Source organism: Herpailurus yagouaroundi, unplaced genomic scaffold (genome assembly GCF_014898765.1).
Source record: "Herpailurus yagouaroundi ecotype Mexico unplaced genomic scaffold, PumYag 140, whole genome shotgun sequence".
In the NCBI taxonomy this organism is placed as follows: Eukaryota; Metazoa; Chordata; class Mammalia; order Carnivora; family Felidae; genus Herpailurus; species Herpailurus yagouaroundi.
In genome coordinates, this window is record NW_024412395.1 from 87,336,504 (window position 1) to 87,363,396 (window position 26,893).

The window sequence follows — 26,893 nt, forward strand, 5'->3', positions numbered from 1 at the left end:
GACGCGGGGCTCGAACTCACGGACCACGAGATCGTGACCTGGCTGAAGTCGGACGCTGAACCGACTGCGCCACCCAGGCACCCCGTGGGCAAGTCCTTTTCTAAGCAGGCCACCATGCTTTTCTTTGTGGTTGATTTTATTGTAACTTAACATAATATTACCTTCCATTTGCATAATATAAATATGTTAATCAGATTCCCTTTTCAATTCCAACCTTGTATTGTAATTCTGTATGTACATAAGTAGGGTGGGTTTTTATCTTTATATTTCCCACTGTCTAGTCCAGTACATTGACCAGAATGCCTAATCAATAAGTGGTTTATGGGTAAAAGATTGACAACCAGTATGTACCGTCACAGCAGATATTTTATTATCTCGACTATAACACAATAGGACAGCTTTTATTTTTCAGTGCATAGCAATTAAATGTTCCTACTTCCATAGAAACCTAAGCTTATGGTCAGTGTGACATGTTAGTGAAATTACAAATACTGTATCTCTTTCTCTAAGGCAGTAAATTTTGCCTCAATTCAGAGATGACATGCAATACCTAATGTAAATTTGCAATACTAGAGATTCTACAAAGTTGTACTAATGCATATGAATCTGACCTTATAAGGTTTATATGGAAATTTGAGGAAATCAATTTCTTATTGTTTAATAATCTTGTCTTCATTTCTGACATGACATTATAAAAAATCCCCAGAAACCAAATACTACATTAATCATTTTGGTTAAATAGTATTTTTTAAGAAAATTAATTCCTTTCTGTTAGTTATTTAAACATTGTCAAATGCTATTGCTAAAGCACAAATGTAACAGTTCTAAAAACATTTACTTACTTAACATTAAATTTCTTCTATAATTCCAAATTATTATATTCAGGGTAATGCAGATTACTTCTTGATTCCCTAAAACATGATTTCTGCACATTCCTTGGAGATTTAATATAATAATATGAAACTTATGTAGTTGTTATTTTATTTATATATGATATTTCTTTAGCATAAAGTCATTCCTAATTATAGATTCAAAATAAAGACAGATAAAAATATCTCTTATATCTCCTCTTAAATATAGAGAACAAACTGAGGGCTGCTGGAGAGGTTGTGGGTGGGGGGATGGCTAAATGGGCAAGGTGCATTGAGGAAGACACTTGAGATCAGCACTGGGTGTTATACGTAGGGGTGAATCACTGGATTCTACTCCTGAAATTATTATTGCACTATGTGCTAACTAATTTGGATGTAAATTAAAAAATATATATAATATATACATATATATCATATATACACATATATATGATATATATAATATATACACATATATAAGATATATATATAATATATACACATATATATAAGATATATATATATCATGGATATATATATATATATATATATATATCTTATATCTCTCTAATGCTTTATTATCCAAAATACTTGCAGAAATTAAAGGGATACAACAACCAGAGCAGATTACCACAATAAGAATAAAATCTGTCATTATGAAAGAGGATGTTCTATCTTCCCCTAAAACAAAATCATGATTTAATGTTTACATTTTAATTCTTGCTAAGTGGTTGTCCTTGATACAGAGTAATTGCAATCTTTGTATTCTTGCTTTTCCATTTCCTGATTCCCTCCTTCTTTTATGCTAACTTGGTCAAGCCTTTTTTTTTTTTTTTTTTTGAGATGGAAAGATAAAAGAGATCTGATTAGCTCTTATCACACATCATGTTGGATTTGCCTTCAAAGGAGTTTGAAAAAACTGTTGATCCAAAGGAAAGATCAAATAGTGGAATTTTAGACATTATTCTGTAAGTTTCTGGAAGAGAGAATATGCATATGTGAAAACGTACTTTCTCAAGAAGAATTATGTCAAAACATAAGCTTGTGACTAAAAAAAGATAATTTTGGGGCGCCTGGGTGGCGCAGTCGGTTAGGCGTCCGACTTCAGCCAGGTCACGATCTCGCGGTCCGTGAGTTCGAGCCCCGCGTCGGGCTCTGGGCTGATGGCTCAGAGCCTGGAGCCTGTTTCCGATTCTGTGTCTCCCTCTCTCTCTGCCCCTCCCCCGTTCATGCTCTGTCTCTCTCTGTCCCAAAAATAAATAAACATTGAAAAAAAAAATTAAAAAAAATAAAATAAAATAAAAAATAAAAAAAGATAATTTTGAACTATTTTCATTTATTAGCACATTAATATCATTAACTGTTTTATATTGTTTGGTATTATAAATATTTAACATGAACCTACTGCTAAATAACATCAGCCAATAACTTTTGAGAACTTATCATGCAAGACACCTGTGTAAAGAAACAAAATAAAGACAATTCCTACTCTTAAAAAGTTCACCACATAAAGAGGACAAAGAAAAATGAATTATAACACAAAATTATATGTGCAATAACTGTAAGTCAGTTTATTGCCTTGTTAATGACTAATGGGCTATGGTAGCAGCAAATGATTATCTAATGTTTATTATGTGCCAGGCATCTACTATTTATAATCAAGAAAGTCCTTACTATTATACTCTCCATCTCACAAACGACAACACCAAAGCAAAGAGGGCAGGTCATTTTTCCAATGCCACAGAGCTAGTTAGCAGTAGAGTTGTGATTAATGGTCATGTTGGGGGAAGGAATAGTGTTTTGACTTGACACTTTAAGGATAAAAATTTTAAAAATGTACAAAACACTGTACTCTAATTAGTAAATCTGTTTCTTACAGGGGTACCTGCTAGCACTTCTGAAACTATTTTCTAGGTGTATTAGCATGGAACAAACAAGTAAATGTATTGTAAGTGATGAAAACCAGGTTTATCACTAGGAGAACCTGTAAAGTAGGTCCTCAATGTAAAGTTACAGATATGCAAAGGAGACATGGTGGAATGAATCCTGTGGTAGTGGATTGGAATTGGGAATATATGTATGAATTTATTTAATTTTCTGTATATTTAACAATACTATGTATGTAATATAAGTGGATAGATAAATAGATACATAAATAACATAGACCACAGAAAGGGAAAAATGGTGATTTTATTGTGGAGAAATCTAGCAGGCACTACCTTATCAAACGACCAAAAGTCACATCCCCAGTCATGGGACAGAGTGATATCACTTAACTCTGATACAGTATACCAAAAATACAAAAACAACAACAACATCAAAAACCCCCACATCATCTCTGTGATTTTCTTCTGCAAAATTCATATTCTCCATCTAATCATTAGAAAGCATCAAATGAATTCAACTGAGGGATGTTCTGCAAAGTACCTGACTGCTGCTCTTCAAAAGTATCAAGGTCATAAAGGCGAGGAAAGACTGAGAAACCACCATGGGTTGGAGGAGACTAAGGAGACATGACAAGTAACTGTAATGTGGTGGCCTGGGCGGAATCCTGGAGGACAGGATGGTCCTGAAAACCTGGGAACCTTCAAACAAAGTCTAGAGTCTGGTTAGCAGTCGCACCAACGTTACATTCTTAATTTTGTCAGCTTTACCGTAGTTATGGGAGATGCTAGCGTTAGGAGAATTATGGTGAAGAGTAAGTGGGAACTCTCTGCACTATTGCAATGTTTCTGTAAATCTAAAATTCTTTTTAATTAAATTTAAAAATTTTAATTTTTAAAAATTATTTCTTTTAAATCCAATAATCATTTTATTATATTTTAAGTTAAAATGAAGTCTAAAAACAAACATAAAGGCACCGGGGTGGCTCGGTCGGTTAAGTGTCCACTTTAGCTCAGGTCGTGATCTAGTGGTTCGTGGGTTCAAGCCCCACATCAAGCTCCACACTGGTGTGAAGCCTGCTTGGGACTCTCTCTCTCTCCCTCTCTCTCTCTGCCCCTCCCCTCATGCTTTCTCTCTCTCTCTCTCAAAATAAATGCAAAGGATGCAAAGGTACATAAATCTCAATACAAAATTTTTAAAGGATTTATAAATAAATATCTACAGTAGCACTACTCTTAATAATAGTTTTTTAAACTAGAAACTATCCTGGGGCACCTGAGTGGCTCAGTCAATTAAGTGTTCGATTTTGGCTCAGGTCATGATCTCACAGTTCGTGGGTTTGAGCCCCCTGTCCGGCTCTGTGCTAAGAACTCAGAGCCTGAAGCCTGCTTCAGATTCTGTGTCTCCCTCTCTCTCTGCCCTTCCCCTGCTCACACTCTCTCTCTCTCTCTCTCTCCCCCGCCCTCTCTCTCTCTCTCAAAAATAAATAAACATTAAAAAAAATTTAAAAAAACCTAGAAACTAATGTTTATTAAGAGTTGAATGAATAAATACATTGTGACATTTATACAATGGGATTCTACTTTAATGAAAGAAGCTACAATAAAGATCACTGTCACAAACTTTATGCTGAATAAATGAGATAAAAGTACTTATTGAACAATTCCATTAATATGGAATTTTAGAGTAAGTGAAAGTAATCTCTAATGATAACAAGCACAAAAGTGGTTGCCTAAGGCCTATAGTGGGGGTGGGGGTAGGGTATTGAATGCCGAGAGAGAAAGTATCTTGTTGAGATGACGGAAAATTTTATAACCTGATCACGGATGAGTTCCATGGGTGATCATTTCTTAATACTTATTGAACTATACACTTAAAATGGGTTCACTTCTTTTTATATAAATGACATCTCAACAAAGTTGATATAAAATTTAAAAAAATCATCAAGAGATTAATTTACATGTTTGCTAATTTATTATGATGACACAACCCAGCCTTGGTTTCTGGTGTATAAATGGTCTCTGGTCCCTATTTTGCCATATTGGACATGGTCTCAGAATTATTTTCGGAGGAAAAATCCCCTGCCACTCCTGTGTTGACATGGAACAGCCATCTCTCGAGACAGCTGTTCTGATTGACTTCTCCAGGTTCACTGAAAATTTCCACCCCTCTCCTCAGCCTGGCAAGTTATCAAAGCCTGTGGAGCTCTCCTTAGTTAGCAACACAAAACAACTGCCCTTCAAGTCTCCCCCAAAATTAAGGCCTGAAGCACCCTGTTGCTAATTCTCATTAAAATTTTGGCTGTGATAAGTAATTTCATTTGGAGCACTGCCGGTGTGAGTACTTATTCTGTTCATTCAGAGGTATACATTATTTAGTCTTCCTAGATTCTCTTTTAGTAACTTGCGCTTTGGTATTAGACCATCAGCTTGGGTTAAAGAAACGAAGAAGGAGAACATACAACTCAATATTGTATCTATTCATTTGCTCAACTTTTCAAAAAGTTGTTTTATGATGTGTTAATTTTGAGGTGCCTGTGAGAAATCCAAGTGGCTACGTATTGTAGGGAATATAGTATCGAAATCTCAAGAAGTACGTTGTTTTGATTTGGAAATGATAGCCAACACATTTCACAGCCAGTGAGGCCTGGACACTGACCCATCAGGAGGAACACCGCCAGAGTGTGGGAGCAGATCTCGAGGCACCCCTTGCTGTGCCATATTTCATCCTTGCCTCATGGATGTTGAGGATAAGCAGAGAATTATGAAGGAAGGTTCACATCAGAAAGAGTGAAGAAAAGGCATCGAGGGCAGTGGCAGTTTACCAATCAGTAAGGAAGTATTTCAATATTTTAACAACCAGAATGCCATCCAATACGTGCCCACTGAATGGCGATCCTGAATGCCGTTGACAAGATTTATTAGTATATCAGCCAATGGCTTATTTATGAAGACCCTTGGGAAAATTTTCATTCTGAAAGTTCTCAAGCATCTGGTCTTTTAAAAATGTATCTCATGGATATTCTGAATCTCAAAAATATCTATCTCTGTCTGGCTATTGAGAAGCTTAGAACCATATTTGCAGCCAACTTCAGCTACTGTATTAAAAATTTTTAAATAAAATATCTTGTATTCCTACATTTGGCTATATTTCATTTTTATTCTAATTTCTTATTTGTCTTTTGAATATATTTTCCCATTGATTTATTTGTATCATATTATACACATTTCTTCAAGAAATCTCAAACAAATTTTAAATTATTTAATGTATTTTCAATAAAATATACACATTATACACACGTGCGTGCACACACATACACACACAGGAGAGGTTAAGTTTTTCTGAGTTGGAGTTAAGGGTTATATATGAAGTAGGAATTGAAAGACAATGGTGTTTATTTGGGAGACATTGCGAAAGGACATTTCAGAGAGAAGTCACAGCGTGTTCAAAGGCATAAATTTGTGAAAATAGCATTGCGTGTTGCTGCTGATCTACAAGTAGTTCATTTTATATTATTAGAAAAGGATCGGGGAAGGAGGGAATTACAGAAATAAAGGCTAGCTTTACAAAACCAAAATCAATAAGCTGGACTCTTTCCTGTACTTAACAGAAAAATTTAATGAATAATTTTAAGCATGAGAGAAATGTGAATTGAATTGTAATTTAGAAAAAGTACATTAGGAGCAATATAGAAAATCACTTCAAAGGTGGGAGAGTTTAGAATCTGGGATATAAATTGAAATGATAAAGAAGAAAAGTATGTACCAGGCACAGTGCTAAGAGCTTTAGCTATAGATTATTCTGTTTAGGACTCTGTTCTAAACATGCCACTCTCTTCATAGCCCCATGAAAACAGTCCTACAGTTACCCTAGGGTCTCTCACCTTTTCTGGAACAGTTGACCTGACTTCCTGACCTTCTTGGTCCCTTTCCCACCCTCCAAGGCTGAACTGAAGTGCCTCTCATCTACAGGAATCCTTCCCTGATTGTTCCAGCTTTCATAAGTCAATCACTTCTCTAAGTTTGAGATTATACCAAATTTACAAAGCACTGTTAAGCACTTCATCATTGCTTCGTGTGTTTATCTCCACAGCAAGAGCCTAAGCTCCTCGAATAGCAGAGCCAGCATGATCGTCCTTTTGAGTCCTCTTTATTACCATCCTCACAGTGGTGAGCATTAAGAGTACACTGAAGAAATCTGGTTCAATTGATCAAAAAATTTTAAAAATGGATTGAATTCTTAATCAATTCCCAATGTCAGCTGCTGGCAAGAGACCAGAAATAAGTAGCTATAATAGGGTAGAAATTCATTTCTCTGCATTAAAAAGAAAAAAAAAAGTCTGTATAAAGCAACTCTGGTGGGAGTGGCAGCTCTTTTCGTTATCAAAGACCTTAGTAACTTTCCGGTTTCTCAGCCTTAGCAGGTAGCTTACAAACCCAAAGGTTCTTTGTAGGGCAAAGTGCCAACTAGTAGTCTAGCATATCCAGGAGGAAAGAGGAAAGGAAGGAGTGAGGGGCAGAAAAGACCCATGCCAACTGTCTACCCGCTCCTCAAAGAGGTTTTGTGGGACTTTCCACCTAACAATTTCTGCTATTGTTTCTTTATTCTCAGTGGCTAGGAAATGTAGTCTTTCAGGTGGGCACTGTAAATCCCCTAATAAAATTAGCCGTCAAACTAAGGAAGAAAAGTTGAGTGACTATTAGGTAGGCATTTCATAGTCTCTGCCACAAGTGTTTATAGCACACTCAACGCTTGTAATGTTTTCTTTCGTTTAACACAGACAGCATTGTGCTAAGAGTCATGGCTTTAATGTTGCCCAAATCCATGTCCCAGCTCTAGCTGCAACCAGCTGGGTGAACTCGGGCAAGTTATTCATCCACTCTGTGTCTCACTTTCCCCATCTGTAAACCGAGATAATAATAGTACCTACATCATGGATGGTTTTAAGCATTAAATGAGTTACTGGATAAAATCACTTAAAGGAGTATTTGACTGACTCGCTAAGCGTTTATTTTCTGTTCTTGTTTTATCTTATATTCTTGTTACATATGTTCTGTGCGGGTAGGCTTCGTTATTATTGTGAGTGGCAAGATGCAAACCTGACTGCTAACTCCAAGCTCCGTGATGAGCCCATCCCACCTCCGACTCACCCGGCACCAAGAGAGGCATGCAAGGAAAGGACTACAGAAAAAAAAAGACGTGCAAAGCCCAACGTGAGCTTCACTCCTTCACAGTTTTGCTTAGGTCAGGGCTTTCCATGCCTTGGTGGTCTGTGGCTTTAAATATTTAATAAAGCTTCATGCAGCCCCTGTATCTTGCACACTTAAGAGTAAAGAATATCTCAATCTGTCATACAAAACATTGCCTGTCAAAATAAGAACTGCTATGCCATTGAAACTGCATTGCAAGAATTTAGTAATAAAAAATATTTGTTCTTTTGGGGGCACCTGGGTGGCTCAGTCAGTTAAGTGTCTGACTCTTGATTTCAGCTCAGGTTTGTGCGTTCTCATGGTTTGTGCGTTCAAGACCCGTGTCGGGCTCTGTGCTGACAGTGCGGAGCCTGCTGAGGTTCCTCTCCCTCTCTCTCTGCCCTTCCCCCACTCAAAAATAAATAAACATTTAAAAACATTTAAAAAAAAAATGTTTGTTCTTCTTGATACCTAGAGTAAATTTCAAAGTTTCAAGTGGTTTTGCACGTTAACCATAATAAAGTGGTTTTAATTCTAGACGACAGCAACATTCTCTGTCCCCTCTCAGGAAGGCCTGGCATTCCTAGCAGGTTACATTGCTTCTTATCTGATTGGAGCTTTGCCAGGAATTCTCGCCTCTTACACCTGCCAGCTGAGTACACCACCACACCAGCTGACTGATTCATGGCACTGGAATGAAACCAACAATGGCACCGAAACAAGAAATCTTGTTGACAAAAATGGCATCATAGACTCATGATCGAGAACTATGGCTTCATGTTGATCACAAGTGGTGGCTAGAACATTTTCTTTATGTTTAAATTATTCCTGAGACATTTCTGATTTGAATCAGAGCAAAGACCCATATTTAAACCATGCTTTTCTGTAATGTCTTTAGCTCATCTAGAAGTATAACATTATTTAAAAACTTAATAGCTGGTTGTTTCAACCACTATAGAGTGTGACTTTTTTTTTTTTTTTTTTTTTTTTTAGGTGAAGCATCAGTTGTCTTAGTCTATTGTGAAGACAAAGCGACTGTAGAGTAAAACAGAATCTCTGGACCTGTCCAACTTTTGCCCTTAGGAAGGAAAGCAACCATGCTGCAAAGAAATACAAGCATTTGGCAGAGAAGACTGCTGATTCTTTTTCTGTCTCAAGGCATAGCCATCTATTAAGCGCAGCCATGAACAATCCAACACCATCCCTTTTTGGTTTGTTCATTTGTTTGAAAGTCTAGGCAAGACACATCACTACAATATATATTGCTTTTTCCTTTATCACATCATAAAGATGATAAGAAGTGTATTACTATTTGAAATAAAATAATTTTTAATTGATCTGACTGGTAATAAAAAACTATGTAATAATGACAAGTGCAATATGAATTATAAGCAAAAGCTGTCATCTGGCAGATTGCATTGCTATGGAAGCATTTATGGTCTTTCTCAAATTATTTAGAATAATGTTTGTCAAGCTGGAGGGTGCCTCAGGGCGATGATTCCCTTCAGTTAGAAGAAGTGAGAGCCAAATGAGTCCAGACAGGTGGGTCAGAGGTCAAAGTATTTGAACAGATGCTCGTTGACTTGGACTTCTGTCTCCCATTTTACCCACATATGAATTAGCACCCTTACATTTAGCAGCTACATATTCAATTCTAGTTACCTGACATTGTTTTATCTGCTCCATTGCCACACTTTGTCAGATTGTTAAGTCCATAAACCACAAAGTGGGAGAGTCTTGGGGTTCTCCATGCCCTAGGTCCTGACAGCTGTGAGAAAAACACCAGTCCTGAATTAATTTTGATAGCAAATATCACATGCAAAATGTGAAGCACATATTGTAATAGAAACATAAATAGTGCACAGTGCCCAGCACTAGTAAGCATTTAAGAAAAACGTATTTATTTAGTCAATGAAAAGTTTCAGACATGAGCTCATGGAATATGACTTTGATGCGTATGGTTTCGGTGCTATTAACAACATATTTGAATCAATCATTGTATATATTAATGGAAATATGCATGTAAAAAGAAGATCATTTCTATGAAAACGAAGTTGAATGCTTTGGAAAGATCATAAATGTAATACTACCAAAATTCTTTATCAATTCAGGTGTATCTAGAAAACTAAAAATCTGAAGGGAAAATCATAAAATACATCAAAGAAATTTGTACTCTACTGGCTTTGTAAATATCTTTAAATTCCTATTCCTCTTTAAGGAAACTAAATCTCAAAATTGTATAGGATGAATTTTCGATGTGGATTGGGCAGGAAGATGACAATTCAAAGCAGGGAATCCAGAATAATGAAGATCTTGGCACAAAATCAAAATATTGACAAGTTACTGTGGATTTTTCAAACCACTTAAAGTTAGGCACGTATTATTTTTAAGCTTCCGCAATAAAATCACTTTTATTTTAAAACCAACTGACCATAGACCTGTTAGTATCAAAAAACAGGGATTTATCTCAAATATACATGAAAGAATTTTACAGCTCTTCAAGTCTTATAGAAATTTAAGTTATGTGGACCCTTGTCTTTTTTACCAACAAATCACAAAGTTGGTAAATGAAGAATTCACTGAGAACCAGTGAATGGACTGATATGCAGTTGGTTCCAAAGCCAAAAGGATATATATTATGGCTTGAAAGGAGAGGACACAAAATTTTAGTGCTCATAAATTGGAAGGCTCCCAGAGAGCCTTCCTTACTTAACCTTAGTGGCTTTAGCAGGACAAAGTAACTAACTAATTAACTTCTGTTCATGTGTGTGAATGTGTGTGTGTATAAAATATTTAAACATATGTGCATCATGATTTTGTACAGGCATACCATACATACTTGTGGTCACATTATACATGTACCATATATAACATACATATGCCTATAAATACACAGTGACACGTCTGTCTATAGAACACTGAACACTCCGCTTCCCCTTTAATCTTATTCTTATAAACTCAATTTCCAGCCAACAATGTGAAGTTTCCGAAACAAAATTACCTAAAAGGAAACTTCACACTTAGCTTGCACCTTCTTATAGATTTTCTGTGGCAGCAGGTTCTCAAACTTTACTCTTGGCATTTAGAAAGCTTTACTGCTGATCTTAGGCAATAGAACTTAACACCTAAACAATATGTCCTACATTTTATGAACACTTTGAGGATACTAATTAATCTACGTGATATCCTTGTGAAGGGAATAATTACAATTTTCACAGGTTTGTCCAGATGACACAACCGAGACTTGATTAAATAAAGTATCTAATAACACAGGACATTAATGAAAATGATCTTAACACTATTATTTACAGAGGAAAAATAACCTAGGAAAGATGAAATGGCAGTTCCATAAACAATCATGGGGCACTTATTATGTGCCTCACAAGCAAAGAAGAAAAAGAAATCATTTCTGTCCTTAATGTGATTGCAGTATAACACGATACGTGTGAGGAGAGACTTATTTAAAGCACAACTGAAGCACAGGGGTAGGGACGACTATCTGTTGTTTGTGAGGGAATGGCAAGAAATGTGCTCCTAAAATGACTTTGATGGAGCGTCTTGAAGAGTAAGATTTCACTTATCAGACAAAGAGGAGAAGGATATTCTACTGAGAGCATCATGACATATCAAGGTACAGAATGCCTTTTTCAGCCAAATAAAATCATAGCAGTACAGTTGGTCTGATGAAACCCCAAGGTTTCAGTGGGAAATTGCAGAATATACAGAAGCCACATGATGAATGGTCTATATTCTACCTATGGAGCTTTACATCTATTGGGCTCCCATCTATTGGGCTAATGAAGATAACATAGGGGAGCGAATGACACCATCCACTGCATTCTGGAAGATTTTTCTGTAAATAAGTAGGGGTTCAATTTGTTAATTTGAACAAGAAGGAGAATATACTAAAGAAAAAAAAGTCTGGGATTAAGCCGTTGTACTGAGAATAAAGAGAGAGTGGCAGTTTGGGTTCTTATTTTAGGAGCAGAATTAACAACACTCAGTGCTTTTATTTTTTTTTATTTTTTTTTTCAACGTTTATTTATTTTTGGGACAGAGAGAGACAGAGCATGAACGGGGGAGGGGCAGAGAGAGAGGGAGATACAGAATCGGAAACAGGCTCCAGGCTCCGAGCCATCAGCCCAGAGCCTGACGCGGGGCTCGAACTCACGGACCGCGAGATCGTGACCTGGCTGAAGCCGGACGCTTAACCGACTGCGCCACCCAGGCACCCCCACTCAGTGCTTTTAAATATAACTGATGACTTTCCTCCACTAGTTGCTTCCCAAAGGGTGTCGTGATTTTTCTCCTCAGGTCATTCCTGTATTTATTTGGGGGGACAAGTTTCTCTAGGGTGGTATATAACCCAGCTCGCTGGCTTGCTGCACGACCACTTAGACCAAGTGTAGGTTTAGAAATCATACAAGTCAATATTTTATCTGAAGATATTCTTATCTAAGGTGACAATAGTGTCTAACTCTTAACTTGGAGTCTAGGGTTACATCAGATTTACACAATCAATATCTACTTTTCTCCCAAATTAAATTGAGACCACGACAGATTGACCAAAGGCTCTGCAGAGGGGAACTGCAGGTACAGCATGTGGGTTCTCATTTCTACCTTACTTCAGAGAAAAGAGAAGGGTGTGAAAAGTCAGGAAGGGTATTTAATTGCTCCAAACTTCATCGGCTCCATAAAGGCAACTAGAGAGTCCAGTTAATTACTCCATGAGTAATTAAATCATCAGGAGTTTAAAAATAAGTTACAAGGTACTAAAATGGAATGCTTTTCAGAAATTATGTCTCTGATAATTAAGGAAGTATTCAAATATGTGCACACACAAAATGACAATCTCCCAAGCTTTATCAATAAACATTAGCTTAAAAATTAGTTTTGGTCAAAATGATCTCCATTGTTATTAATGGAATCATGCACCAACTTTATGCATCACGTGGGAAGCTATTAACTTGTAAATTAAGAGCCAAATAGTTTTCAGGGGCACCTGGGTGGCTCAGTCGGTTAAGTGTCTGACTTTGGCTCAGGTCATGATCTCACAGTTTGTGAGTTTAAGCCCCACGTCGGGCTCTGTGCTGACAGCTCAGAGCCTGGAGCCTGCTTCGAGTTATGTTTCTCCCTGTCTCTGCCCCTCCCTCCCTCATGCTCTGTCTCTCTCTCTCTCTCTCTCTCTCTGTCTCTCTGTCTCTCTCTCAAAAATAAATAAACATTAACAAAATTTTTAAAAAGCCAAATAATTTTGAAATACTCCATTTTTAATACTATTTGTATTGATCCATTACGTTTTGAGGTTTGACATAGAAATGTATAACCGTGACTTTCTTCTCCTTAGTCCTACGTTAAAATCCAAAGTAGAAACCTTTGGGAAGAGTAACGTTCACTAAGCCATTAGGCAAAACGATGAAAACAGGGAGATAGCTGGTTGACCGGCCTCGTACGTACTTTCAATGCATTTCACATGTCTTCATAGGAGGACTTCATATTTCCTCTAGAGTTCTCAATGGGCACAACTCATGCTCACTCGATAATTTGACTTCTCAGAAAATTTCCCTCCTTATGAGATTCCACTCAAGGTCTTCCCCATAAGAATCAACATAAAATGTTCTAGCCACCCAGGAGACAGCGGTGTGTAATGCTATAAGCAAGGTGGCAGACAGACTGCTCACTGATGTCAGACATAGTGAAGCTTTTGTGTACTCAGGCCTTGGTGCATTTTTTACCTTCTTATGCATGAGTTTAAGCATATGACTTAACCCAGATGTGTCTCAGTCTCTCCTGTGTAAAAAGTGTGAGGATTATAATTACTTACCTCTTAGGGATGTTATGACACTAATTAATGCCTCAGAATTCTGTGAATAAAAATTATTCTGCACAGATGTTAATTACTATTATTCAAAGAACAGCCATAAGGCCAGATGCCGGAGAAGGTGACGGGCAGGTTTTTAATGCCTGCAATGAAGGCTAAATACAATTTATTAGGAAGAATTGTGGAGAAAAAGAAAACAACAAAAGACTTAAAATGAAGGCATTATATTAGCAGAGCTTAAGTAACTGGGCATCTACTGAAAATGAGTGTGGGGTGCACATGCCATAGCCAAAAATCAACAACAAAAAAAAATGTAATGGCCCATGGCAGATTTCCTGAAGGAAAAAATGCTTTTAGCAGTACTTAAATCCTAGTGTTGTGAGCAAATTTTAAGGTACATTGCTATACTCTATATAATCAAAAAAGACTAATTCACTCAAAAGACCCCATGTGAGTCCACCTGACACAGTCTTTTTATTATGTGTAGTAGCCCAAGATGTGAAAATTAACAAATCCGTAGGGATTGCAGAAGAGACAATGGTCAAATAGAGAATTACAGAATCTCCCTTATCTGTTATTTCATAACTGAAGAGATAAGGTAGTGTGTCTTAATGATGTTTCAAAGGCTTTATTTTCCCGTAATTTCTACAGTTGTATCCTTCGGGCTCTGCCCTTGGTTCACTCTCTGGCTACAGCTGGGGAAGCATGAGGAAGACAGGTCTTCAGTTTTCCCTGACCATTCTTGTACACCATGACGTGATAAATCTTGTGAGGTTATTTCTGAAAGTTTTCTGTATCTGGAAAGACAGCCTAAGCAGAAAGTGGATTCTAAAGTCCTTCCCAGCCTAACACGATGGAATTCTTAGCACTTATATATTGTGGACTATTTACTCACATTTTGCTCTTTCTCCTGAGACTTCTGCAAGATGGCTTGCATTCTTGATGTTACCAGCTGCACTATAGTCTAAGGGCAGACATGCTGACCGAGCACTGGAGTTGTGATTGTGTAGGGGTGAGCTAAGCAATAAGTGGCCCAGGTGGAACGATGGAGAACTTGCTCCTGGGGTCAGGTTTAAAGAGCATCACTTGTTATCCGATGCACCTAAACTGTATCTGACAATGGCTTATTTTTGCAGAGATCAGATTCAACATAAATTGAATTTGTACTATATGTCAAGCATAGCCATGGCTGTTTTCCCATTTTGGATTAAAAAAATTTTTTTAAATAAGCATAATAGTCATTTTCATTGCATTTCTTTTCAAGGAGGAAACTGAAGTTGAGAGAAATTAAATGACATTCTAAGGTAGTTGAGCAACACAAACGTCTTTGACTTTCAGTCTAGTGATCTTCCCTCTATACTCCATGGCATCCTCTGATGTCATAATTAGTTAAGTATCTACAGAAGTTGAATTAAACATGAGTGTGCAACTTCCTGATGGACCTCACCCCAGAAATATTCAAGCCCCAGTTGCAGAGAAGCAAAAATAGTAGCCAACTCAACTGGTACGAAGCCATAGTCACAGAAAGATGAGAAAATAAGGTAAAATATTTACTTTCACCAAATCACCATGGTGAGAAAAACCATGGGTTCATTTATTTTTACAACCAGAATTTATGGGTAATCTGTTATGTATAATCCCTACTAAGTATAGGGATGATCTGACAGTCAAGAGACCCTAGATCCTTTCCCTCAAGAATTTAACCATCTATGGGGGGAGACCGCCGTGAAACAAGTAAATTCCTAAACAAGCATTTAGTCACAATGTGAATAGTGCTAAAATGAATATAAACATTTAGTTACCATAATATCCAGTATATATAAAACAAACTGGGCTTCTGGCAGAAGATGGCGGCATAGGAGGACGCTGGGCTCACCGCGCGTCCTGCTGCTCACTTAGATCCCACCTACACCTGCCTAAATAACCCAGAAAACCGCCAGAGGATTAGAAGAACGGAGTCTCCTGAGCCAAGCGCAGACGAGAGGCCCACGGAAGAGGGTAGGAAGGGCGGCGAGGCGGTGAGCGCTGCACAGACTGGCGGGAGGGAGCCCGGATGGAGGGGCAGCCTGTGGGCCAAGCAGAGCCCCCGAGTCTGGCTCGCAAAAGCGGAGGGGCTGGACGGAGTGTGTTCTGACAGCAAGTGGGACTTAGTATCTGGGAGCTCATAAATTAACAGCTCTGCTCGGAAAGCGGGAAGGCTGGAGGAGAAAGGGAGGGAGAGTTGCTGAGCCCCAGGACTGCAGAGCTCAGCTTGGCGGGGAACAAAGGCGCTCGCCAGCGCCATCACCCTCACCCATCCCCCAGCCAAAATCCCAAAGGGAACCAGTTCCTGCCAGGGAACTTGCTTGCTCTGCGCAAACACCCAACGCTGTGCTTCTGCGGAGCCAAACCTCTGGTTTGGCTACGGACGGTCTGACTCCCTCCCGCTGCCACAGGGTCCCTCCTGAAGTGGATCACCTAAGGAGAAGCAAGCTAAGCCTGCCCCTCCTGCCCCCATGCACCTTGCCTACCCACCCCAGCTAATACACCAGATCCCCAGCATCACAAGCCTGGCAGTGTGCAAGTAGCCCAGACGGGCCACACCACCCCACAGTGAATCCTGCCCCTAGGAGAGGGGAAGAGAAGGCACACACCAGTCTGACTGTGGCCCCAGCGGTGGGCTGGGGACAGACATCAGGTCTGACTGCGGCCCTGCCCACCAACTCCAGTTATACACCACAGCACAGGGGAAGTGCCCTGCAGGTCCGCACCACTCAAGGGACTATCCAAAATGACCAAACGGAAGAATTCCCCTCAAAAGAACCTCCAGGAAATAACAACAGCTAATGAACTGATCAAAAAGGACTTAAATAATATAACAGAAAGTGAATTTAGAATAATAGTCATAAAATTAATCGCTGGGCTTGAAAACAGTATAGAGGACAGCAGAGAATCTCTTGCTACAGAGATCAAGGGACTAAGGAACAGTCAGGAGGAGCTGAAAAACGCTTTAAATGAGATGCAAAATAAAATGGAAATGACCACGGCTCGCATTGAAGAGTCAGAGGAGAGAATAGGTGAACTAGAAGATAAAATTATGGAAAAAGAGGAAGCTGAGAAAAAGAGAGAGAAAAAAATCCAGGAGTATGAGGGGAAAATTAGAGAACTAAGTGATGCACTAAAGAGAAATAATATACGTATAGCTGGTATCCCAGAGGAGGAAGAAAGAGGAAAAGATGCTGAAGGTGTACTTGAAGAAATAATAGCTGAGAACTTCCCTGAAGTGGGGAAGGAAACAGGCATTGAAATCCAAGAGGCACAGAGAACTCCCTTCAGACGTAACTTGAATCGATCTTCTGCATGACATATCATAGTGAAACTGGCAAAATACAAGGATAAAGAGAAAGTTCTGAAAGCAGCAAGGGATAAACATGCCCTAACATATAAAGGGAGACCTATAAGACTCCTGACCTCTCTTTTGAAACTTGGCAGGCCAGAAAGGATTGGCACGAGAGCTTCAATGTGTTGAACAGAAAAAATATGCAGCCGAGAATCCTTTATCCAGCAAGTCTGTCATTTAGAATAGAAGGAGAGATAAGGGTCTTCCCAAACAAACAAAAACTGAAGGAATTCATGACCACTAAACCAGCCCTACAAGAGATCCTAAGGGGGATCCTGTGAGACAAAGTACCAGAGACATCGCTACAAGCATAAAACATACAGACATCACAATGACTCTAAACCCGTATCTTTCTATAATAACACTCAATTTAAATGGATTAAATGCGCCAACCAAAAGACATAGGGTATCAGAATGGATAAAAAAAAAACAAGACCCATCTATTTGCTGTCTACAAGAGACTCATTTTAGACCTGAGGACACCTTTAGATTGAGAGTGAGGGGATGGAGAACTATTTATCATGCTACTGGAAGCCAAAAGAAAGCTGGAGTAGCCATACTTATATCAGACAATCTAGACTTTAAATTAAAGGCTGTAACAAGAGATGAAGAAGGGCTTTATATAATAATTACAAGGTCTATCCATCAGGAAGAGCTAACAATTATAAATGTCTATGCGCCGAATACCAGAGCCCCCAAATATATAAAACACTTACTCATAAACATAAGCAACCTTATTGATAAGAATGTGGTAATTGCAGGGGACTTTAACACTCCAGTTACAGAAGTGGATAGATCATCTAGACACACGGTCAATAAAGAAACAAGGGCCCTGAATGATACATTGGATCAGATGGACGGCAGATATATTTAGAACTCTGCATCCCAAAGCAACAGAACATACTTTCTTCTCGAGTTCACATGGAACATTCTCCAAGATAGATCACATACTGGGTCACAAAACAGTCCTTCTTAAGTATACAAGAATTGAAATTATACCATGCATACTTTCAGACCACAATGCTATGAAGCTTGAAATCAACCACAGAAAAAGTTTGGAAAACGTCCAAAAGCATAGAGATTAAAGAACACCCTACTAAAGAATAAGTGGGTCAACAAGGCAATTAGAGAAGAAATCAAAAAATATATGGAAACAAATGAAAACGAAAATACAACAATCCAAATGCTTTGGGATGCAGCGAAGGCAGTCCTGAGAGGAAAATACATTGCAATCCAGGCCTATCTCAAGAAACAAGAAAAATCCCAAATACAAAATCTAACAGCACACCTAAAGGAAATAGAAGCAGAACAGCAAAGATACCCTAAACCCAGCAGAAGAAGAGAAATAATAAAGATCAGAGCATAAATAAACAATATAGAATCTAAAAAAACTGTAGAGCAGATCAACGAAACCAAGAGTTGGTTTTTTGAAAAAATAAACAAAACTGACAAACCTCTAGCCAGGCTTCTCAAAAAGAAAAGGGAGATGACCCAAATAGATAAAATCATGAATGAAAATGGAATTATTACAATCAATCCCTCAGAGATACAAACAATTATCAGGGAATACTATGAAAAATTATATGCCAACAAATTGGACAACCTGGAAGAAATGGACAAATTCCTAAACACCCACACTCTTCCAAAACTCAATCAGGAAGAAATAGAAAGCTTGAACAGATCCATAACCAGCGAAGAAATTGAATCGGTTATCAAAAATCTCCCAATAAATAAGAGTCCAGGACCAGATGGCTCTCCAGGGGAGTTCAACCAAACGTTTAAAGCAGAGATAATACCTATCCTTGGAAGTTCTAGCATCAGCAATCAGACAACAAAAGGAAATCAAAGGCATCAAAATTGGCAAAGATGGAGTCAAGCTTTCACTTTTTGCAGATGACATGATACTATACATGGAAAATCCGATAGACTCCACCAAAACTCTGCTAGAACTGATACATGAATTCAGCAAAGTTGCAGGATACAAAATCAATGTACAGAAGTCAGTTGCATTCTTATACACTAACAATGAAGCAACAGAAAGATAAATAAAGAAACTGATCCCATTCACAATTACACCAAGAAGCATAAAATACCTAGGAATAAACCTAACCAAAGATGTAACAGATCTGTATGCTGACAACTATAGAAAGCTTATGAAGGTAATTGAAGAAGATATAAAGAAATGGAAAGACATTCCGTGCTCATGGATTGGAAGAATAAATATTATCAAAATGTCAATACTACCCAAAGCTATCTACACATTCAATGCAATCCCAATCAAAATTGCACCAGCATTCTTCTCGAAACTAGAACAAGCAATCCTAAAATTCATATGGAACCACAAAAGGCCCCAAATAGCCAAAGTAATTTTGAAGAAGACCAACGTAGGAGGCATCACAATCCCAGACTTTAGCCTCTACTACAAAGCTGTAATCAGCAAGACAGCATGGTATTGGCACAAAAACAGACACATAGACCAATGGAATAGAATAGAAACCCCTGAACTAGACCCACAAATGTATGGCCAATTAATCTTTGACAAAGCAGGAAAGAACATCCAATGGAAAAAAGACAGTCTCTTTAACAAATGGTGCTGGGAGAACTGAACAGCAACAGGCAGAAGGTTGAAACTAGACCACTTTCTCACACCATTCACAAAAATAAACTCAAAATGATTAAAGGACCTGAATGTGAGACAGGAAACCATCAAAACCCTAGAGGAGAAAGCAGGAAAAGACCTCTCTGACCTCAGCCATAGCAATCTCTTACTCGACACATCCCCAAAGGCAAGGGAATTAAAAGCAAAAATGAATTACTGGGACCTTATGAAGATAAACAGCTTCTGCACAGCAAAGGAAACAACCAACAAAACGAAAAGGCAACCAACGGAATGGGAAAAGATATTTGCAAATGACATATCGGACAAAGGGCTAGTATCCAAAATCTATAAAGAGCTCACCAAACTCCACACCCAAAAAACAAATAACCCAGTGAAGAAATGGGCAGAAAACATGAATAGGCACTTCTCTAAAGAAGACATCTGGATGGCCAACAGGCACATGAAAAGATGCTCAACGTCACTCCTTATCAGGGAAATACAAATCAAACCACACTCAGATATCACCTCACGCCAGTCAGCGTGGCCAAAATGAACAAATCAGGAGACTATAGATGCTGGAGAGGATGTGGAGAAACGGGAACCCTCTTGCACTGTTGTTGGGAATGCAAATTGGTGCAGCCACTCTGGAAAACAGTGTGGAGGTTCCTCAGAAAATTAAAAATGGACCTCCCCTATGACCCAGCAATAGCACTCTTAGAAATTGACCCAAGGGATAGAGGAGTACTAATGCATAGGGGCACTTGTACCCCAATGTTTACAGCAGCACTCTCAACAATAGCCAAATTATGGAAAGAGCCTAAATGTCCATCAACTGATGAATGGATAAAGAAATTGTGGTTTATATACACAATGGAGTACTACATGACAATGAGAAAGAATGAAATATGGCCTTTTGTAGCAACGTGGATGGAACTGGAGAGTGTGATGCTAAGTGAAATAAGCCATACAGAGAAAGACAGATACCATATGTTTTCACTCTTATGTGGATCCTGAGAAACTTAACAGAAACCCATGGGGGAGGGGAAGGAAAAAAAAAAGAGGTTAGAGTGGGAGAGAGCCAAAGCATAAGAGACTCTTAAAAACTGAGAACAAAGTGAGGGTTGATGGGGGGTGGGAGGGAGGGGAGGGTGGGTGATGGGCATTGAGGAGGGCACCTTTTGGGATGAGCACTGGGTGTTGTATGGAAACCAATTTGACAATAAATTTCATATATTGAAAAAAAAATAAAAAATAAAACAAACTTAATTTTTTTCAGAGTAGTTGTATTATTTTCAATGTAAAAAAATATAACTTTAATTAATATTCTATAACTCTACACCCAAGTGGGATTTGCTGTTGCCTTTGCCCTGGGTTTTCACAGTTCCCAGGGTTTCCAAAGCATATTTTAAAGACTCTGCGTTGAAGGAAGATAGAGTTGAGGGTTTGGTTACCATAAAGGAATAACGAACCAGAAGCTTGGAAGTTGGCCTGAGAGGTTGAGTCAAGAACAATAAGACTACAGACACCACAGTGTGGCCTGGCTCAATCCCCCAGGGAATTAGACCTGATACCAGCTCATTGACTCCCTGACCAAGGACAAACGGACTTGTCTCCTGAGCCTATAGGTGAAATGAAATCTACAGTTTCATTTAATCACAACTGTTCTTCAAAATGCTCACTCTAGCCACAAGAGACTCCTTGGGACTCTCTCAGCACTTGAACCTGAATACTGGAAGTGTGTCTTAGCAATTGGAGAGCAGTATGTGGCAACTGAGACTTGTTCATTTGTTTGTACGTGTGCCTTGATTTCTAGACTATTCTTCCTGTGAGTTGTTAAAGGTCTCTGAATTAAGCTGTACCTTCTTGCACTGCCGAGCAGCATTATATCCAGCACACTGCCCTAGGCCAGCTCAGATAATGGGGCAGAACAGCAACATAATGGGATATTATAGCAATTCTTAACCCATTCCACACTTGACTAACCCCAGTAATGAGTCAATAAGGCCTGTAGCTCTGTAATGGGAGCTTATGCAGTGGAACATTGAGGCAGGATGTTGCAAAGGAAAACCTAGGAGCCATACTGGAGCAGTTACTGCAGCTCCTAATATTTATAATAGGCCAATTCAGTCTGCAATCTGATCTCTGTGTGGTGCCCAGAGTCTTCCTGGTTTGCTTTCCTGAATCACCTCTGTTTTTCCAGTTCCTTACACCAAAATAATTGAGATAGCCTTGCTAAAATGAGATAGACAAGGGATTTACATCTTTAAGTTTTGAAAAGGAGGAAGTAGACTGAATGGAAATAAGGCTTATCATACACAATTTAGTCTCTCATGCCCCTGATTTCTCATTCTAAACTCAGATTTCTATGCTATGGATCCAGGAGGGGGAGATTAGTCAGGATTATTGCCTTCTCCTTCTGGTTCTACCAATACTTTTAGTTATTTTAATTCTTCAAGGATTTCTGATGGTTTTATTCTCTTTTAGCTCTAATAGCCACAAGATATCTTAAAATTGGAGGCTTCGAACACCTGCCCCATGATCTCAAATTGATTAACTGAAAAGTTCAGCATGTACCTCTTAAGACCTAAATGATACTGTAATTAGATGCAGAGTAGTATTGCTGTGAACCAATATATGTATTCCCTCCTCCCTGCCCAAATTCATATGTTGAAGCCCGTACAACCAATGTGACTGTATCTGGAGACAGGGCTTTTAGGAGGTAATGAAGGTTAAATAAGGTCATAAGGGTGAAGTCTTAATCTGGTAGGATTGTGGCCTTATAAGAAGAGGAAGAGAGGGAGGTATCTTTATTGACATGCAAACACTGCAAGGAAAGGCCACATGAGCACACAGCAAGTGGGTGGCCATCTACAAGCGAGGAAGGCGTTCTCACCAAAACTTGACCAATCTAGGACTTCGAGCCTCCAGAAAGGTAAAAAATGCATTTATGTTGTTTAAGCCACCCACTCTATGATATTTTGTTATAGCAGCCTAAGCTGACTAATACAAGTATATTCAATGATGTACTTAACATCGTTTTCTACAATGATCCTAGATCAGTCTAGCAGAATAGAAGGATGGACTGTGCTACTCCTACCAGGAGGTTGGGCACAGAGAGCAGTGTCACAGACGCTGATAATATGATTATTAGAGAGCAGGAAGCCCCTGTGTATCGACTGTGGTTCAAAAGAAATCTATTCACACAGGAGCTAGCAAGACACCAACAAACTTGACCATCCCTTCTGTGACTCTCAGATCTTCAGCAAAGTTTCTAAATTTTTGACTTGTTTTTGTTTGACCACTGACTTAGAATAAAGCCAAGAGCAGAAAGGAAATTGAACCAGAAGAAGAACCATGAAAATGTAAACAGGGATTTCCAAAAGTATGGGGAGAACTTTGAATGTCCTGAGGCCATGGTGTTGGGCCAAGTTCAGTAAGCTCTTCAGAAGGCAAGGAGTTTCATTTAAAATGAGAGCAACAGGAAAAACACATACTATGAGAATACGTTATAGTTGGACCATACTAGTCGGCATTTTTTTCCATGGGCCAGTATAAGAGAAAAGGCACTTTGGCACTTTTCTGGGGATTGAACGAGGGCAAAGGAAGAATCCTTACAATATAGCGGAGGTAGAGGATACAGACCCATTACTGGGAATTCTGCTTACAACTTAATGAGTTGTTTCCCCTCAAAAATGGCGAATGTACACTTCATTATCCTTCAATATTAATGAGAATAATCAATTTCACTTAATTTGCTCCCTGACACTTTCTCCAAAGATTTAATTTGTTACTGTGTACTTTTTAAAATAACACATTACAAATTTAGTAATATAGAACAAGGAAACAAAATAAGGCAAAGAACGGTTAAAAGGCAGATAAAGGGGAGAAAGACTAGGAAATGAAATATGAAAAAGGAAGAAGCAAACAACCTAACAAATGGGTCAAAGACCTTAACAGACATCTACCAAAAAAGTAGACCAATGACAGATAAACATATAAAAAGATGCTCCGCATCATATGTCATTATGGAAATGCAAATTAGAACAATGAGATACCACTACTATTAGAATGGCCAAAATCTGTAACACCAAATGTTGGCCAGGATGTGAAGCAACAGGAAATCTCATTGCTGGTGGGAATGCAAAATGGTACAGCCATTTTGGAAGACAAAGATTACAAAATTAAACATACTCTTAACATATGATCCAGCAATTGTGCTCCTTAGTATTTGCCCAAAGGAGTTGAAACTTATATCCACACAAAAACTTTGCACATGGTTGTTTATAGTAGCTTTAGTTATAACTGCCAAAACTCAGTAGCAACCAAGATGTCCTTCAGTAGGTGAATGAATAAATAGAACATGGTACATCCAGACACTGGAATACTATTATTCAGTACTAAAATGGCATGGGCTGTCAAGCCATAAAAAGACATGGGGGAACCTTAAATGCACATTACTAAGTGAAAGAAGCCAACCTGAAAAGGTTACATACTGTATGAGTCCAACTATATAACATTCTGGGAAAAACAGATCTATGGAGACCTTGGCAAAAGTCAGGAATTCGGTAGAGCATGTGACTCTTAATCTTGGGGTTGTGAGTTTGAATCCCACGTTGGGTGTGGAGATTACTTAAAAATAAAGTCTTTTTAAAAAGTCAGGAATTAAAGAGGGTAGAAAGATGTGTGGGTGGAGCATGAAGAATTTTTAGGGCAGTGAAACTACCCTGTATGACACTATAATGATGGATGCATGTTGTTATACATATATGTATAATGAATTTATACATATAGAATTTACAACACCAAGTTGAACCATAATGTGAACTATGATCTTTGGGTGATGATAATGTTTCAGTGTAGGTTCATTGATTATAACAATGCACCACTCTGGTGGGGAGTTTTAACAATGGGGGAGGCTATGCGTGTGTAGAGGCAGAGAATATATGGAAATCTTTGTACCTTCTCTTCAATTGCTATACCTAAAACTGCTCTTAAAAATAAAGTCTTAATATTAAAAAAAATGAGCCTGGGAAAGGACAGATGCAAAGGAATAATGAGCAATTGTAAAAAAGAGAAAAAGGACTGTATAGCAGAGATTTTGAGGACACACAAAATATCCATTTCCCATAACCCCTTAGGTTTGGGCTACATGACTAATTCTGGACAAGGAAACAGGAATGGAAATGACATGCGTCATTTACAAGCTGGGCAGCTAAGAGCAGGTGGCCACATGTTCCTAGATCTGTGCTGTGCAATAAATATGATACAAACCCCATATGTAACATTAAATTTTTTAGCAGTCCATTAAAATAAATACATGAAGTTAATTCAATAATGTACTCTGTTTATCCAATACATCCAAGATATTATCCTTTCAACATGGAAGCAATATACAAATAATTATTGAGATATTTTGCGGTTTTATTTTTACTAAGGCTAAATCCAGTGTATTATCTTTAAATTCAGACTAGACACATTTCAAATGTTCAATAACCACAGGCGGCTAGAAACTGAGCAAGAAATAATTTGCAAACTGAGCAAGAAATAATTTGCAAACTGAGCAAGAAATAATTTTTGGTTGCATTAAACAAGCAACTGAAATTTTAGGACTTACATATTACTATAACATTGTGTACATTTACCCTATTATAAAAATTGTTACAAACTCAGGATCAAACAACAGACTTCCCCCTCTTGCTTTTAATTTTAGAGAAATTGGATGCAATCCTTGACCAGGAAATTAGGTAAAGGGTTGATGCACTAGAGCTGTTCACTGTTGGGAGCAAACTTACCGAAGGATTGGAAGTTGATGTCTCACTGCCAGAAGAAACATACAGAACAGATGGAGTTGATTGTTCAGCCAGTCACTATTAGATGCGTACACAAAAACAGAGTTCTAGTCACAGATTTCAAAAAAAAAAAAATTAGCAGCCTCCTTCCCTGCTTGTTAAAAACCTAACTTTTGGGGAGGATATCGTTCAGTCAAACACTAAGTTTATTATTTAGTACATCTTTCCAAGCTTTCTTTTTTCTCATTTAATGACAATTCTCCTTCCTTCTAGTCTGACCATCAACTGCTCAGAAGTCACAGATGCCTCACTTCCAGTGGAGGGGGAAGGAGTCTGAGACCGTGAGCTGGCAGAGGTTGGTGTCGTGAGGACTGAGTTGGGCTCTTTCAGCCCCTGCCTGCTTCTCAGCCAGGTGTTCAGGATGATCACGTTGCTGACAGCTGTGAAGACCCATGGGAGCTGAAGTTCTTGTTTCTGGACCACTTCGTCTTTGGGTGCCCAGTTACAACCATGTATGTCACAAATGGTGCAAAGGTGATTCTCACATTACTGAGCAACTCCTTGGGAAACTGGTAGTCAGTCTCATGATTCAAATTAATTTCTCTGGCCAACCCTCAGCCTATATGAGAAACTTAGAAATGACAGCCACTCCCGAATAGGACATGGGGGTGGAGGAACCTCTTTCCTCTCTCATTTAGAAATGCCATTCTGGGACACTTGGGTGGTGCGGTCGGTTAAGCGTCAGACTCCTGATTTCAGCTCAGGTCACGATCTCAGTTTATGTGAAGTTGAGCCCTATGTCAGGCTCTGCGCTGACGGCAACAGAGCCTACTTGAGATCCTCTCTCTCCCTCTCTCTTTCTCTCTCTCTACCCCACCCCTACTTGTGTTGTCTCTCTCTTAAAATAAATGAATAAAACTTAAAAAAATAAATGCCATTCCAGCTTCTTCTATGTTCTCAAATTCTGCTGCTCTACAAACTCCAGTTAAAAAGTAGTCACCAGTCCTCTAATTAAAGACTCACCCCAAAATTCCATGGACATGTTCCATAGGGACATCTAACCTCCCAGGAAGATGAATGAAGTACCAGCAGCCCCCATTGTGAGGAGGGTGGCCTGGAGAGGGGCAACACAGCTCTCAGACACCTTTCTCCAAATCTCTTCCCCTGATGCTCCTCTCACTCCCACACCCTTTTGCTCCAACTCAGGAGTGGAGACAAACCAGTTCTTCTAGTTCTTATAATCTCTTTCCCAAAGGCCTTATTCTGACACTTAGCCAGGTCTCCACTCAAATAGCAATCTTCTGTCTTTCTTCCCTTCCTACACTCCTCTCCTGTGTGTGTGTGCGTGTGTGTTTTGTGATTTTTTTTTTTTGTAAGTTCA

The 26,893-nt window shown here is 38.7% G+C and overlaps 2 long non-coding RNA genes across 2 annotated transcripts in view; one reads left to right on the forward strand and one right to left on the reverse strand.

Annotated features, from left to right (window-relative positions):
- The window catches only part of LOC121030301 (uncharacterized), a 22,828-nt gene extending 15,915 nt beyond the window's left edge, over positions 1-6,913 (forward strand). The window contains exon 3 of the long non-coding RNA XR_005790164.1: positions 6,903-6,913. This is a non-coding gene — a long non-coding RNA (uncharacterized LOC121030301). The remainder of the gene's footprint in view (positions 1-6,902) is intronic.
- Positions 6,914-9,342: 2,429 nt separating this feature from the next.
- Positions 9,343-26,646, reverse strand: LOC121030302 (uncharacterized). The gene is made up of 3 exons (XR_005790165.1): positions 26,536-26,646; positions 25,516-25,590; positions 9,343-9,692 (listed from the first exon to the last, which is right to left on the reverse strand). It is a non-coding gene; the product is annotated as an uncharacterized LOC121030302 (long non-coding RNA).
- Positions 26,647-26,893: the final 247 nt, after the last annotated feature.